The sequence below is a fragment of the Schistocerca serialis genome, chromosome 12 (assembly GCF_023864345.2).
Source record: "Schistocerca serialis cubense isolate TAMUIC-IGC-003099 chromosome 12, iqSchSeri2.2, whole genome shotgun sequence".
Classification (NCBI taxonomy): Eukaryota; Metazoa; Arthropoda; class Insecta; order Orthoptera; family Acrididae; genus Schistocerca; species Schistocerca serialis.
Window position 1 is genome coordinate 106090285 of NC_064649.1, and position 18608 is coordinate 106108892.

Consider the following 18608-nt stretch of genomic DNA (forward strand, 5'->3'; position numbering starts at 1 on the left):
TAACAACGATTGCACTTTGCTATCTGCAAGAGGACTGTTACTGTTGAGCTTGTACGACAAAACATGCACTCTGTTGAAGTTAGTAAATATTTTCAGTTCCTGTAAATAAAAAGCCGTTTTAAGCCACGTGCGCATTTGAGCTATAGAAAGAGGATATGAGTCACCCATAACAACATCCTCTCCCTTGCTTCCTTGCGGTACAAGACTCTAGAATAAGAATACATGTAGAATCCATGGAACCACCTTGATTGGGCTGTTCGCTCAACAGATCCTCAAAACCGAGGAATCCGACGGTGCTGGCTGCAGCACTGGACTCGGTACCTTCCAGAAGCTCACAGATTCACTTCTTTCACGTCTCGCGCTGGAAAAGGTCGCTATTCAGCTTTTCACAGGCGGTCACATAAATGCAGCTACACAGTGTATTTATCTTTTAAAGCAACAGCTCAGCTCACAGACTCAGAACCCAGAGGTAAACTGATCTGATTAAAGACAGGGCGTGAATCGTCCTTGGGTAGCTCATATGGTAGAGCACTTGCCCGCGAAAGGCAAAGGTCCCGAGTTCGAGTCTCGGTCCGGCACACAGTTTTAGTGTGCCAGGAAGTTTCATATCAGCGCACACTCCGCCGCAGAGTGAAATCTCATTCTGACCTGATTAAGTTCTCGAGACAGAGCGGCAATGAGGGGTGACGTATCGGCGACGTCCATTGACATTATCGTTGCCTGAAGATGATGCCGACGAATGTTGTCGGAACGTCGCGCCGTTTCCGCCACACTGAGTCAGCTGCAAGGCGGGGAACGTAGCAAGCGGCCCGCTTCGTTCTTTGCGAAGCCTGGCGCGGACGGTTTCGGTCCCGCTGTTGAGACTGCACGGCACGCAACGTCACGCGTACTGTGCATGTTTTGTCAGCGCGCGCGGTTTTTCTATGAGGTCGGGCGCGAACACGTAAACACGCTGCCATCTGCGGCACAGCGCAAAAAAGCGGAAGGCTCAGAAATTCAGGGATGAGAACGACTTTGCACATCGTCAGTATGAAAGTGAACAGCTACAGGAGGGAAACGTAGGTGAGCTCCTGGTAGACGTTGATTGGTTGGGGAGGGGGGGGGGGGGGGAGGTTACCAAACAGCGACATCATCGGTCCCACCGGATCAGGAAAGAATGAGGAAGCAAGTCGGACGTGCCCTTTCATTGGAACCATCCAGTTTGCCTGGAGCGGTTAAGGGGAATCACGTAAAACCTAAATCCGGGTGGCCGGACGGGGGATTGAACCGTCGTCCTCCTGAATGCGAGTCCAATGTGCTAACGACTGCCCCAGCTCGCTCGGTCCTCGTAGTCGCAAAACTACTACAATATGCAGAACTCTGCATCTGCACTTGTAGCTACCGAGTTAGGAGAGTTACATAATGAAATACTCGATCCGTATTCATGTAGGAAGTGAATCATGCGATTCAAAAATGGTTCAAACGGCTATGAACGCAATGGGACTTAACATCTGAGGCCATAAGTCCCGTAGAACTTAGACCTGCTTAAACCTAACTAACCTATGGACATCACACACATCCATGCCCGAGGCAGCATTCGAAACTGCGACCACAGCGGTCGCGCGGTTGCAGACTGAAGCGTCTAGAACCGCGCGGCCACAACGGCCGGATCAATCATGCGATCCCTGAAGGATACTTGAGTATTGGATTCGTCGTACCTTGCTTACTTTGATCTACATTCGCGATTATGCTTCTTACTGTCACACATTTTAACCGTTGCTTAAGGTAATTTGCAGTAACTTAGTGACTGGGGTAACAAGAGTCATGAGACAGTGATATGCATGTATAGAGCTGGCAACAGTATCGTGTACACAAGCTTCAAAAGTGCAGTGCATTGGAAGAACTGTCTCTTGTACTCTGCTCATTCATGTGAAAAGATGACCGCACGCCGGGAATTGAAACACTTTGAAAGAGGAACCGTAGTTGAAACTAGGCGCACGGGACATTACATTTCGGAAATCGTTAGGCAATTCAGTATTCCGAGCTCCACAGTGTCAAGGAAGCACTAAGAATACCAAATTTCCGGCATTACCTCTCACGCAGTGCCCGACGGCCTTCACATAACGACTGATTAGATTAGATTAATACTTGTTCCATAGATCATGAATACGACACTTCGTAATGATGTGGAACGTGTCAGGTTAATAAAAGATGTCTGTACAAGATATTACATTACACAAAATATTGCATGACACTAATGTTTAAGTTGTTGTTGCTTTTTTTCCCCTTAATTTATATCTAAAAATTCAGCCAATGAGCAGAAGGAGTTGTCATCTAGAAATTCTTTTAATTTATTTTTAAATGTTAGTTGGCTATCTGTCAGGCTTTTGATGCTGTTCGGTAGGTGACCAAAGACATTTGTGGCAGCATAATTTACCCCTTTCTGTGCCAAATTCAGATTTACCCCTGCATAGTGAAGATCATCCTTTCTCCTGGCGTTATAGGTATGCACACTGCTGTTACTTTTGAACTGGGTTGGATTAAGTGAATATATATACTGTGGGGTTACTGTGAGGATCCCTAGATCCTTAAATAGATATCTGCAGGATGACCGTGGGTGGGCTCCAGCAATTATTCTGATTACACGTTTTTGAGCAATTAATACTTTTCTACTCAACGATGAATTACCCCTGAATATGATGCCATACGAAAGCAGTGAATGAAAGCAGGCATAGTAAGCTAATTTACTGAGATTCTTATCACCAAAATTTGCAATAACCCTAACAGCATACGTAGCTGAACTCAGACATTTCAGCAGACCATCAATGTGTTGCTTCCAGTTTAACCTCTCATCAATGGACACACCTAAAAATTTCGAAAATTCTACCTTAGCTACAGACTTCTGTTCAAAGTCTATATTTATTATTGGAGTTGTGCCATTTACTGTACGGAACTGTATACGAGGGCAGTTCAATAGGTAATGCAACACATTTTTTTTTCTGAAACAGGGGTTGTTTTATTCAGCATTGACATACACCAGGTTATTCCCCAATCTTTTAGCTACACAACACTATTTTTCAACTTAATCTCCATTCAATGCTACGGCCTTACGCCACCTTGAAATGAGGGCCTGTATGCCTGCACGGTACCATTCCACTGGTCGATGTCGGAGCCAACGTCGTACTGCATCAATAACTTCTTCATCATCCGCGTAGTGCCTCCCACGGATTGCGTCCTTCATTGGGCCAAACATATGGAAATCCGACGGTGCGAGATCGGGGCTGTAGGGTGCATGAGGAAGAACAGTCCACTGAAGTTTTGTGAGCTCCTCTCGGGTGCGAAGACTTGTGTGAGGTCTTGCGTTGTCATGAAGAAGGAGAAGTTCGTTCAGATTTTTGTGCCTACGAACACACTGAAGTCGTTTCTTCAATTTCTGAAGAGTAGCACAATACACTTCAGAGTTGATCGTTTGACCATGGGGAAGGACATCGAACAGAATAACCCCTTCAGCGCCCAGAAGACTGTAACCATGACTTTACCGGCTGAGGGTATGGGTTTAAACTTTTTCTTGGTAGGGGAGTGGTATAAAATAAATAAAATAAAATAAAATAAAATGAAATATTAATTATTTTTATCTGTATGATTGGCTCTCCTATGAGTCGTCAGGTTTTGATTATTCGGTATCAGACGCTTGACAATGGCTTTTTCGTAAAGGCAATGTTACTCGTAGTTGACCGTGAAATAAAACTGAAATAATCGGACTTCGTAATTAAATCGTTTCCAAAGACTGCTGCGGTAGGTGCGGACTCATAAACTAAATCTCAATATTACAATAATTTGCCAGCCATGCCAAAACGTCGTACAGAGGTGATTGTCTACTAAACAAAAAATTACACAGTTAGTTAAATCAGATATATTCAATGAATAAGCCTACAGTTCATAATCCTACTTACTTTTATAAATATAAATTCTTTACAGAATCGAGTGCCTAGTACGGTTGCAACTCGCAGTAATTTTCTATATCATGAAATATGGCGGTGTGCCAGACAATAAACTAAAATACGTGCTTCTCGCACCACTTCAACCAGGGCTCTTCCTTTTTTTTAATCAAACCTACGAGTAACGTAAATGTACTTTTGTTTTATCAGCGACACAGCGCTGCAGTTGTGTGCCATAGGCTTTATTTATTTGTCACTGATTATTTATTTAATTAATATCTCGCGTTTCCGAGGAAACTCACGCTCGGCATGCAAATGTGCCTTTATATTGCCCCCTGAATTGCGAGGCGAAAGGACACACCTGCAGGCGAGCAATTCACCTAAAGGCACAAGAAAATCTAAGTTATCTACAACTATTTACATGACTTACATTATACTGTATATTATATACAAAATTTGAATGACGCGCGTGCGCCGAAAAAGTTCTTATGTTGGCAAAACAGAGTGCGCGCATGCGCAGAAGCGTCTGTGTAACTACGGCACTGCCGTTATTTCGTAAATTTAGATCACGCGGCACAGTATTGCAGTTCATATTGTTCGTGTGCGCGCGCATTTCTTAGTCGTTGCACAAAGAAAATATTCCACCAAGATTACATATGAAGACTACATTCTATGACAGGTAACTTAGTTTTAAAATTACAATATTTGTTATAATACAATACAACTTTAGATTGTTGAATGTTCTTAGTTACATAGCATTGCAATGAAATGCTTCAACGAAAAATGTTCTGTTGTTTCAGGTGCGTTGACCTATACACATGGTGTCGTTATCACAGTTCATATTCATCTGCTGCACAATAATTTTTTTACAGGTTAGTATCGTCGTGGTAAAGTTTTTTGATCACAGTAACATCGTTGTATAACAACGTGATTAATACATAAGCGTGTCCATTTCCTATTTCCATTATAGTCGTTGTGATGCAGTTCGTTGTGACAAAAAGCATTGTTTATTACAGATCAGACGTGACCCGTCGAGTAATTGGTCCACGTGCAGTTCGTTTTTTTTTTTTTTTTTTTTTTTTACATTCCGTGGAAGCTTGGTTGCAGAACCTCGGACGGCACATAGCTGGCGTCGATCCTTGGACAGTCCAGGTAAGAATGTCCGTCACATTTCGAGAACATTTCATTCCCTGAAGTTCCAACCAAAATTCTTCCACCCGTCGTGTTGTTTTCTGGACAGGCACTTTGTGTCCATTTAATCCAGTTAAGATCTTGAAGTTGGGTACTGTAGTAATGTCACTAGACGATGCACGAATTATTCACTTCACATTTTCAGTTTTTTGCTGAATATAGCTCACCTAAATGTTCGTTAATGTCCGTGAACAGAGGTTCACTATGCAATGTCTTTTTGGCACTCGTTTTGTTCAAATTTTTACATGATACATCAGTTAAAAAGAAAATAAGTAATTATTCATACACACGTCACATATTTTCTTAGCATAAACATAATACAGTTGCACATAAACATGTTTTCATCATCATTACATAACTATAAATTATTACATTGTGTCACATTTCATTACATGAATTGCAGATATTTACGTCCTCTTTAACGGTTTTGCTGGGATTTTATAGATGTTTTTTGTGATTTCATCTGGAATTAAGATAGGTTAGACACAACATTCATTACATCAGTAGGCAAGACCAGGCGTTTTCGCTACTCAATAAATATTCAAAATAGTAAGAGAGAGAAAATGTTCGATTCCTCGCGTTTTGTGCGTGTGTGTAGAGTGTCTGTGTGGCCTTGACTACTGATAGATGCTTTTCGTGTTGAGAGATGTGCGTCTAATCTATTTCTCAAAGTAAAAGATCGCTTCACAGATGACGTCTGTCAGTTCGTCAGGTGTCATACCAGGTCAGTGGTACCTACAATAACAAATGTTCCGTGAAAAATTAATATGTCATTCACTGCTACGTAATCATAAATTTTACTTTAATATTCAGTCTTCTCGGTGGTGCCGCGGCGTTGAAAGAAAAGTTCTTCTGTCTTCAACTGCGTCACTGGAACCGCTGAAATGAAAATTTCTATACTACTTATAATCTATGTTGTAATTTGTTTTAGTTCTTGCCACACAGCAGGTCGTTGAGATAACGGTACGTTATATGTCTTATGGTAGAAGATCTTGTGAGGCTTAACTTCAATCTTGTACACATACGTGTTGATAACACCTAATCGTTTGGTAAAAACTTGTAAATATTTGGATAACACTTCCTGTAGTTTTATACGTTCATGTACACTGAGAGCTGTAGCTTCACTTATCTTATGATCAAGCAATGTTTTCAAGTCCATTAGCTCTGTGTCAGATGAGTGTGTTTGCATGTCTTGAATGTCTTTGTCAAGTACTAACTGAACCTTGTACCCTGTACAGTGTTTGTCATGCTTTAGAGTTCTCCTGTCCAAATCAATAATAATTACCCTGCTTTTATCATTTAAAATACATTTACCTTTGGAGAAGTCTATAATGCAGTCCTTCTCGCTCATAATATCTATTCCTAATATGCAATTAGTCACAAGGTTTTGTACAACCAGGAATGGCCATTGTACGGTTCCATTACCTATTTTAACGTTTACAAAAACTTGCTTCGTAACCCTACATGACTTATTATCTAGTGCAGTAGTTATTTTACAGTTTTGGGCAGGAAACTCAGGCACAGGTTCCAATTCACACATCTTTTTATAAAAATTAAAAGATAAAACGCTCACAGCTGCACCTGTATCTAGGATAATAGTAGTTGGAATCCCACCTACTACACCAGTAGTGGATGCTAAAACAATTTCATTTGTGTTTAAACGACGTTGTGTACTGTCTTGTAAAAGTTCATCTGATATATTGTTATTGTGGTTGTATCTTATAAATAAAACAGGTAGTTTTTGTTTAGAATTACTCGGCATATCATTATTCTGTTGTTCAAGTGTGGTGTCAAATAACTGATTAACATTGAAGCCGCCCCCCAAGGATTCTTCAGCCACGACCTGGGGCAAAGTAGTGACTGTTTCTAGTTTGTTGGATTAGCATTTGTACTAGGTACTGACACAGATTGAGGTTGTGCATCAGGTGTCATTTCTATTATATTCACATTCGGATATTGCCTATTATGATCTCCAAACTTTTGCGGTTGTTGTTGCTGTTGCGCATTATAACTTACCTGTCGGTCGTAAGGTATGCTCCAATTTTGACCTGGTGGCTGCTGTGGTAAAGCAGAGTTTGAATGAAAGTACTGATCGTTACGAGTCCAACCTTGATGCTGTCTTGGCTCGTAGTTATTATTATTTCTATTTCTGTTTGTGTTTTTGTTATTACCTTTGTATCCGTTGTTACCGTTGTAGTTATTACCGCGGTGCCTTTTGTATGGATTGCCGCATGAAATGTTATTACTGTTGCAACTACTGTTTGTATTGGAATACGCGTGTTGATTTTGATTTCCGTACTGAGTCGGCATGTGAGTTTGCTGTTTTTGTTGTACCGCGTATCCAACTGTGGGCGCGCCAGAATTGTGTTGGCAAGCCTGCATGTTTTGCATACCACTAGTGTAAACATTGTGGCTGCTGTTTTGCCGCGCGAAGCGCTGATCTTCAAGTAACATGTCAACCGAATCTAAAGCTGTTAAAAAATAATCTGAATCGTCATCCGGGATATGTAGAAGTTTTTCCTTAATGTTGAAAGGCAATTTGGCCTTCAACGCTCGGAGTATATCACGTGTTGCGACTGGTTCGTCTAAAAAATGTCCCATGTTCAAGTATTTTTCAAAATATCTGCGTAAGTTACCATTTTTACTGTTAAAAGTTTCAGGTTCTAAGATTTGTCTTCTGAGTCGCTCCTGGACGGATTGCGACCAGAATTTGTTCAGAAAAGCACGCTCAAACTCACTGTACGTGGTACATACGTCAGCTTGACTGTATGCCCAGACAGCTGCATCGCCTTGGATGTAACCGACAATATATGAAATCTTTTTCCGGTCACTCCAAGTGCGTGGAAATGCGTTACTAAAAGATTTGAGAAAAATCACCGGATGAATGGTTCGTTTTTCTGGGATAAAAATCTGAAATTGCCTGTGTTTCATTAAGCTTTCTTCTTCCTTTGCATTATGATATGGATTTGTACCACTGTAATTACTGCAATGCTCAGCTGGCGAGTAATTACGATAATGTTGCTGTGGTTTACCATGATAATACCTTGTGTTTGTGTTTGCACGTTGTGGTATGTGTTGTAGTCGTGGTGTGTTTTGTTCTTGTGTGTTTGTCGTGTGCGGTATGTGTGTGTCATACTCGAATGTATATTGGTTCCTGAACTGTGCATTTTGACTGATATTTTCGTTACATTCAGACTGTGGTCGATCGGTGAATTGTCTCATGGGTGCAGTGACGGATTGTACTGCGTCACTGATCAGCTGTTTGTTATTAGTAATGTATTGCGCTACGGAGTCGTGCACAATTGTTGATAAATTTTCACGTTTGTCTTTGTCTTTGTTGACTACCCAATCATGAAATTCTTTATTAATATTTTGAAAATGAGCTGTGGCATCAGATTGTAAGATGTCAGTCAGGTGTTGTTCAACATCGTCAAATTTATTCTGCACGTCAGTAATTCGTTTTTCAAGGTTGTCGTGTACTGAAGGATATGTTTGAATTTGTTCAGTAAGAGCTTCACACGTGACATTAAGGTTTTTTAATTGTGTCTGTAAAAGTGCTACGTCATTTGTAGTCTTTTCTTGTCTCGTATTAAGCTTGGAAAATTTCGTACTGAGTTCAGTCATCTGTTTGGTCAGTGTGGCGTCTATAAGTTCCACACGCTTACATAAAGTGTCATTAGCTGTCTTGAGTGCTATGAGATCAGATTTGATTCCGTCATTTTGTGTCTTTAACTGTTCATTTTGCATCTGTAAGGTTGCCATGTTTTCGGCGTTTTGCTTCATTAGCATTTGTAACATGTCGGCAATGTTTACCGTTTGCAAGGTCTCTGCCCCCGCCGCGTCATTAGACGTGACGTCATGCATTAACATGGGCTCTGATTGAGACTTTGAAATTTTTGTGGTGGAAGGCCTATTGTCAAAATTTTCGTCAACACTCGCGTCAATGTTTGATGAATCGTCACTACCGGTTGCTGTCGTAAAGTCATTTTCTAACATTTGTCTCTCGTCCGAGTCGGATTGCGTCTGAATAGTACGTCTTTGCTGTTCCATTTTTGCGTATTGTTTTCTAGTTATTACCATGCCACACGTGATATATGTTTCAAGAAAATATTTGACACTGATTTTAAAATAAAATACAGTTGAGTATGAATCGGTCGTAGCAACAATGGCTGTCTGTTAATTTAAAAATATAAACTGAATTTGAGATTATTGGTAATGGCTGCTGGCCATGTTACATGATATCGTACAGAAGTCGGCCATATTGTACACTCGTGTATTGGTATTGTTGCATACGTTATTGTTTAAGGAAAAATACTGAGAATGGAATTTATCACTGAAACTGTTATGCGGAAAAGAAACACTACAGAATTTTACTGAAAAGCTAATACACTGAATTATACGTCTGGTCAAGCCTGCTAATGCAAAGATGCTGCGTCTTACCTTATTTTGCTGGAAGCTTCTTTGCGTCTTCCCCCAAATTTTATAATTGGCAAATATCTTCTGATTTTTTTTATTTCTCATATAGTCAAGTCCAGGACCAGAAGGTTGATTTTTCACATGAAACAAAGAGAACAATGTAACAAATGACAAAATAACAAGTCCGACACGCAGTCGCCAATATAAAATAAATAAAATAAAATAAAAATAAAATGAAATATTAATTATTTTTATCTGTATGATTGGCTCTCCTATGAGTCGTCAGGTTTTGATTATTCGGTATCAGACGCTTGACAATGGCTTTTTCGTAAAGGCAATGTTACTCGTAGTTGACCGTGAAATAAAACTGAAATAATCGGACTTCGTAATTAAATCGTTTCCAAAGACTGCTGCGGTAGGTGCGGACTCATAAACTAAATCTCAATATTACAATAATTTGCCAGCCATGCCAAAACGTCGTACAGAGGTGATTGTCTACTAAACAAAAAATTACACAGTTAGTTAAATCAGATATATTCAATGAATAAGCCTACAGTTCATAATCCTACTTACTTTTATAAATATAAATTCTTTACAGAATCGAGTGCCTAGTACGGTTGCAACTCGCAGTAATTTTCTATATCATGAAATATGGCGGTGTGCCAGACAATAAACTAAAATACGTGCTTCTCGCACCACTTCAACCAGGGCTCTTCCTTTTTTTTAATCAAACCTACGAGTAACGTAAATGTACTTTTGTTTTATCAGCGACACAGCGCTGCAGTTGTGTGCCATAGGCTTTATTTATTTGTCACTGATTATTTATTTAATTAATATCTCGCGTTTCCGAGGAAACTCACGCTCGGCATGCAAATGTGCCTTTATAGTGGGTGTGGCGCCACTCCATTGATTGTCGTTTTGTTTCAGGTTCGAAGTGATGAACCCATGTTTCATAGCCTGTAACAATCTTTGACAAGAAATTGTCACCCTCAGCCACATGACGAGCAAGCAATCCCGCACAGATGGTTCTCCTTTGCTCTTTGTGGTGTTCGGCTAGACAACGAGGGACCCAGCGGGAACAAACCTTTGAATATCCCAACTGGTGAACAATTGTGACAGCACTACCAACAGAGATGTCAAGTTGAGCACTGAGTTGTTTGATGGTGATCCGTCGATCATCTCGAACGAGTGTGTTCGCACGCTCCGCCATTGCAGGAGTCACAGCTGTGCACGGCCGGCCCGCACGCGAGAGATCAGACAGTCTTGCTTGACCTTGCGGCGATGATGACACACGCTTTGCCCAACGACTCACCGTGCTTTTGTCCACTGCCAGATCACCGTAGACATTCTGCAAGCGCCTATGAATATCTGAGATGCCCTGGTTTTCCGCCAAAAGAAACTCGATCGCTGCCCGTTGTTTGCAACGCACATCCGTTACAGACGCCATTTTAACAGCTCCGTACAGCGCTGCCACCTGTCGGAAGTCAATGAAACTATACGAGACGAAGCGGGAATGTTTGAAAATATTCCACATGAAATTTCCGGTTTTTTCAACCAAAATTGGCCGAGAAAAAAAATGTGTTGCATTACTTATTGAACTGCCCTCATATACTGTGTTTTATCAAAATTTAAAGAGAGTCCGTTAGCTGAGAACGATAATTTTGTGAAAAACATCATTTACAGTTAGATAACTTAGTTCTTGGTTTTTGGATGTTATTACTGTACTTGTATCATAAGCAAAAAGAACTAACTTTGCATCTTCATCAGTGTGGAATGATAAGTCATTAATGTTTGTGTAGAGTTCTCAGTGCCAACAGACAAGCAACATTGCGTGAAATAACCGCAGAAATCAATGTGTGTCGTACGGCAAACGTGCAGCGAAATTTGGCGTTAATGTGCTATGGCAGCAGACGACCGACGCGAGTTCCTTTTCTAACAGCTCGACATCGCATGCAGCGCCTCTCCTCGGCTCCTGACCGTAGCAGTTGGACCCTAGACGACTGGAAAACCGCGGCCTGTTGAGATGACTTCCGATTTCAGTTGGTAAGTGTTCGAGTGTGGAGCAGACCCAGGTTGTCAACAAGGCACTGTGCAAGCTTCTGGTGACTACATAATGATGTCGGTCGTGTTTAAGTTAAATGGACTGGGTCCTCTGGTCTAACTGAACCAATGATTGTCTGGAGATGTTTATGTTCGGCTATTTGGAGACAATTTACAGCCATTCGTGGGCTTCTTGGTCCCACAGAACGATGGAATTTTTATGGGTGACAGTGTACCATGCCACTGGGCCATAATTCTTTCCCATTGGTTTGAAGAACATTCTGCACAATTCGAGCGAATGATTTGTCAACTCAGATTCGCCAACATGGATCCCATCGAACATGTATGGGACATAATGGACAGCTCAGTTCGTGCACAAACCCTTGTACCAGCAACACTTTCTCAATTATGGATGGCTATAGCGCAGCATGGCTCAATACAGGGTGATTCAAAAAGAATACCACAACTTTAAAAATGTGTATTTAATGAAAGAAACGTAATATAACCTTCTGTTATACATCATTACAAAGAGTATTTCAAAAGGTTTTTTTTCACTCAAAAACAAGTTCAGAGATGTTCAATATGGCCCCCTCCAGACACTCGAGCAATGTCAACCCGATACTCCAACTCGTTCCGCACTCTCTGGAGATGTTAGAGAATTGGCTGTTCCCTCAGCTCGAACAAGAAGCACAACAATTCATATTTCAGCAGGATGGAGCGCCACCACATTGGCACTTATCTGTCCGTAACTACCTGAACGTGAACTACCCGAGGCGATGGCTCGGCCGCCAGGCAGCCCGTGACAGAGCGCTTCATCACTGGCCTCCAAGAAGCCCTGATCTTACCCCCTGCGATCTTTTCTTATGGTGGTATGTTAAGGATATGGTGTTTCGGCCACCTCTCCCAGCCACCATTGATGATTTGAAACGAGAAATAACAGCAGCTATCCAAACTGTTACGCCTGATATGCTACAGAGAGTGTGGAACGAGTTGGAGTATCGGGTTGATATTGCTCGAGTGTCTGGAGGGGGCCATATTGAACATCTCTGAACTTGTTTTTGAGTGAAAAAAAACCTTTTTAAATACTCTTTGTAATGATGTACACTCCTGGAAATGGAAAAAAGAACACATTGACACCGGTGTGTCAGATCCACCATACTTGCTCCGGACACTGCGAGAGGGCTGTACAAGCAATGATCGCACGCACGGCACAGCGGACACACCAGGAACCGCGGTGTTGGCCGTCGAATGGCGCTAGTTTTCCATGCAATCAATTTTCTGTACAGACACCGCTAGTTCATCCATTCTGTGAATCGAGAATCTCTACGCTTTATAGATACCAAGACTAGCAAAATCTCGGTCGCAGGAATTCAAAGAGTGTATTAAAATCTCTACAGTAGCTCCTGATTCGAGCACGGATACAAAGAGAAGAGAGCCAGGGAGCGATCTCCTACACTGGCCGTACACCACTGGTGATCGTCGAGGGGACGCTGAATAGTGCACGGTACATCCAAACCGTCATCGAACCCATCGTTCTACCATTCCTAGACCGGCAAGGGAACTTGCTGTTCCAACAGGACAATGCACGTCCGCATGTATCCCGTGCCACCCAACGTGCTCTAGAAGGTGTAAGTCAACTACCCTGGTCAGCAAGATCTCCGGATCTGTCCCCCATTGAGCATGTTTGGGACTGGATGAAGCGTCGTCTCACGCGGTCTGCACGTCCAGCACGAACGCTGGTCCAACTGAGGCGCCAGGTGGAAATGGCATGGCAAGCCGTTCCACAGGACTACATCCAGCATCTCTACGATCGTCTCCATGGGAGAATAGCAGCCTGCATTGCTGCGAGAGGTGGATATACACTGTACTAGTGCCGACATTGTGCATGCTCTGTTGCCTGTGTCTATGTGCCTGTGGTTCTGTCAGTGTGATCATGTGATGTATCTGACCCCAGGAATGTGTCAATAAAGTTTCCCCTTCCTGGGACAATGAATTCACGGTGTTCTTATTTCAATTTCCAGGAGTGTATTTCTGCTTATCAATTAATACTGAATTAGTCTTCGAATATTTATAAGTGAAGGTAACTGGAATCAAATACTGCCTCAAACTTGGAAGCAAAAAACAGGATGTTTGGAAATTCCCATTACAGACTTGTAGGACTTGTAGAAGAGAGTGGGCAGACACCATTTTCAACTGATACGCATGTTTGGAAACGTACCATTTCCGTGCTACAACCATTTACTTTTACAAGTAACTGATTAGGCGTGAGCCAGTATATCACTTGTTTTACGATTGCATTCCTTAACAGCCAAAGAAATTGCTTGTGTAGTCGTTGACGGGTTCTGTTCAATGTGATGCAGTACGACCTCTTCCAGTTCGGGTGTGCGGTGTCTCCTTGGAGCAGCACAGTCTCGCCAGCTGACGGTGAAGCTATCCTTTTCTCGAAGCCGTTGCGTAACTGTGGCGAAAAGGCTATGCGATGTAGTCCGACTTTGTGGAAAACGATTTCGATAGAGGTGACGAGCAGTTGTTCCATTATAGTGAGCCTTGCCATTCAGAAGGATCTTGTCGGTGTATTCTGCAAACGTGTACTCGACCATGTTGCTCTAATACAGACACGTGAATCGGGCTCGAACCAGGTCAGAGGGAGAGGACAGACTTCTAATAACATTCAACATGGGCAACCCGTCACCATCATGACTACCCCGTTGCAAACGTACCTAGCATTTTCAAACGGCTCTAGTACTTTTCCTAATAAGGTTCAAATGGCTCTGAGCGCTATGGGACTTAACAGCTGAGGTCATCAGTCCCCTAGACTTAAGCTACTTAAACCTAACTTAACCTAAGGACATCACACACATCCATGCCCGAGGCAGGATTCGAACCTGCGACCGTAGCAGCAGCGCGGATCCGGACTGAAGCTCCTAGAACCGCTCGACCACAGCGGCCGGCTTCCTAATATGGGTTCGTGTTCAAAATATGACGTACTCACTCCCCGGTACAAGTCCTAGAAGTTTGAAACGGGAATTTCGGAACGCCCTATATAAGAGGGCAGTTCAATAAGTAATGCAACACATTTTTTTTCTCGGCCGATTTTGGTTGAAAAAACAGGAAATTTCTTGTGGAATATTTTCAAACATTCCCGCTTCGTCTCGCATAGTTTCATTGACTTCCGACCGGTGGCAGCGCTGTACGGAGCTGTTAAAATGGCGTCTGTAACGGAAGTGCGTTGCAAACAACGGGCAGTGATCGAGTTTCTTTTGGCGGAAAACCAGGGCATCTCAGATATTCATAGGCGCTTGCAGAATGTCTACGGTGATCTGGCAGTGGACAAAAGCACGGTGAGTCGTTGGGCAAAGCGTGTGTCATCATCGCCGCAAGGTCAAGCAAGACTGTCTGATCTCCCGCGTGCGGGCCGGCCGTGCACAGCTGTGACTCCTGCAATGGCGGAGCGTGCGAACACACTCGTTCGAGATGATCGACGGATCACCATCAAACAACTCAGTGCTCAACTTGACATCTCTGTTGGTAGTGCTGTCACAATTGTTCACCAGTTGGGATATTCAAAGGTTTGTTCACGCTGGGTCCCTCATTGTCTAACCGAACACCATAAAGAGCAAAGGAGAACCATCTGTGCGGAATTGCTTGCTCGTCACGTGGCTGAGGGTGACAATTTCTTGTCAAAGATTGTTACAGGCGATGAAACATGGGTTCATCACTTCGAACCTGAAACAAAACGGCAATCAATGGAGTGGCGCCACACCCACTCCCCCACCAAGAAAAAGTTTAAAGCCATACCCTCAGCCAGTAAAGTCATGGTTACAGTCTTCTGGGACGCTGAAGGGGTTATTCTGTTCGATGTCCTTCCCCATGGTCAAACGATGAACTGTGAAGTGTATTGTGCTACTCTTCAGAAATTGAAGAAACGACTTCAGCGTGTTCGTAGGCACAAAAATCTGGACGAACTTCTCCTTCTTCATGACAACGCAAGACCTCACACAAGTCTTCGCACCCGAGAGGAGCTCACAAAACTTCAGTGGACTGTTCTTCCTCATGCACCCTACAGCCCCGATCTCGCACCGTTGGATTTCCATATGTTTGGCCCAATGAAGGACGCAATCCGTGGGAGGCACTACGCGGATGATGAAGAAGTTATTGATGCAGTACGACGTTGGCTCCGACATCGACCAGTGGAATGGTACCGTGCAGGCATACAGGCCCTCATTTCAAGGTGGCGTAAGGACGTAGCATTGAATGGAGATTACGTTGAAAAATAGTGTTGGTTAGCTAAAAGATTGGGGAATAACGTGGTGTATTTCAATGCTGAATAAAACAACCCCTGTTTCAGAAAAAAAAGTGTTGCATTACTTATTGAACTGCCCTCGTACATCTATTCTTTCTTTTTTCTTTTTCTTTATTTACGCATCAAGTCCCGTAGTACCAAATTGAGGAGCAAATCTCCAAGGTCATGGAACATCTCAGTACATGAAAGTGCAACATAAAAAACAGATAAAAATAAAATGTTTATGAACCCGAAGAAAGTCAATTCATGAGTGTAAGTAAACGCAATCATTAATACAACGATAATCAGCGTAATTTTACAAGGAACTCCTCGAAGAAGGAGTGACCCATGAGGAAACTCTTCAGTTTCCACCAAAAAGCGCGTGCATTACTGCTAATATTTTCGAATTCGAGCGGTAGCTTATTGATAATGGATGCAGCAGTATACTGCACACCTTTCGGCACAAGAGTCAAGGAAGTCCGATCCAAATGCAGTTTCAATTTCTGCCTAGTATCAACTGAGTGAAAGCTGCTTATTCTTGGGAATAAGGTAATATTGTTAACAAAAAATGACAGTAAGGAATATATATATTGTCACGTAGAGAAAGGTGTAAGTAGGTAAATGACGAACACTAACTTCAGGTAACGAAGGTTTTTCAGCACTTGCACATACAAGAGCGCAGAGCGATCTGCCTCCGGCCGGAACAAATACGGAATATATACAGCCAGAGAACATTCCAGCACAATGATTCTTGCCATTTGTGGATACTTCTAGAATGTACTCGAACCGAATATAGCGTTTTGAACTCACGACCCTCCATGCAGCAATCTAGTATCATACCCACTACACTACGGCGCCTGCGCTACTGTTTCTGTAGTGTTGGCAGAAGAGCCAACACCGTGTTACTAGAGGTGGCCGAAATGCACGCGTTTTAGCTCACGCAGGCTGGCGTGAGGAGGGAAGAACTATACTGACGTGAGGTCTGGAACATGACAAGGAATGAGAATTCAGAAAGCGGACGTAATTAGTTTGATACTTAACTTTAATCCATTAATGATGAACGTCGCTCTTGACGGTACATGAGTCACAATATTATCTATTCAGAATACATTCTTGAAGTAATTATAGTAACTGAACATGGCACCTTGCTAGGTCGTAGCAAATGACGTAGCTGAAGGCTATGTCAAACTGTCGTCTCTGCAAATGAGAGCGTATGTAGACAGTGAACCATCGCTAGCAAAGTCGGCTGTACAACTGGGGCGAGTGCTAGGGGTTCTCTCTAGACTAGACCTGCCGTGTGGCGGCGCTCGGTCTACAATCACTGATAGTGGCGACACGCGGGTCCGACGTATACTAACGGACCGCGGTCGATTAAAGGCTACTACCTAGCAAGTGTGGTGTCTGGCGGTGACACCACAGTTTCTTCTGCGACATTGCTCCCTCCTTAAGAGAACAGCGTCTCGGTGTTACGTCCTCCTAGTCCGGGAACGAGTCGTCGCTCCTGCATCCTCCGACTCCCAATGACTGATGTTCACCTTGGCTGTGATTTTCTTAGAACTTCCCTTGCCGCTGTGTTCTTCGGTACCTTTCCGCTTGTTGCCTGTCACTGGAACTTTGAATTTACCTTGGGTTGCAGGATCCTTACAGGGCCTCATTCGAAGGACGTGGACAGTATCTCTGGACTTTCGTCGGCTTGTGTCGGTGTCTAAATCTTCATAAGTAACATCAGACAACTGTCTTACAACATTATAAGGTCCAAAGTAGCGCCCGAGGAGCTTCTCAGAGAGACCAACCTTCCGAACAGGAGTGAAGATCCAGACGAGGTCACCATGCTGGTAGAGAACAGGGCGGTGGCTCGCCTCATACCTTCGGCGATCGTTTTCTTGAGCATGCAGCGTGCGGAGTCGAGATAACTGCCGAGCTTTCTCAGCTGTGGCTAACACCTGGCCGATGTAGTCGTCGTCCACGTCATTAGGATGTAAGGGAAACACAGTGTCCATCGTCGTAGTCGCCTCACGCCCGTGCACCAGGAAAAATGGCGTAAATCCTGTGGTGTCTTGTTTGGCGGTGTTGTAGGCAAACGTCACGAAAGGTAGCACCTCATCCCAGTTGCTCTGCTCAACATTGACGAACACTGAAATGGCTCTGAGCACTATGGGACTTAACATCTGTGGTCATCAGTCCCCTAGAACTTAGAACTACTTAAGGGGAGCCGGAGGTGCCTATGCTGCTCATGTTAAAATCACTAAGTTTGAGGAACATTTATGAATAAACTACCAAATAGAAAAATTTGAATTTTTTTTACATATAGAGTGCTTTAGTATTGCAGTTATGACAGAGGGATTTTGGAGTATCTTTTCTAGTTTCCTTCCAATTATTTTTTTTATTAATGACCCAATTTTTTTTTACAAATAATTGCTTTATAATTAAACTGAAATGAAACTACTTAACATATTGCCAAATGGCTGTGTTACAATGTAAGTTTGACCACTAGGAGTGCTGTATAAAAATTTCATCTCTCTAGCTTGAGTGGATTTTGAGAAAATGTTCCTTATATTCAAAAAATTCTAATTTACGGGAAATGGCTATCAAAGTTTCTCAATACATTCCTGCACTATAGGATGGATTATCAGGGTCTTCTTCTTCATCCTCCAAAAGCTTCCTCTTCTGTCTTCTTTTCTGGCCTGTTGTTCCATCATACTTCATATGCCTTTCTCTTCTTTCTGCTCCTCTTATCCTTTCTCTGTCAATATTTCTTAGTG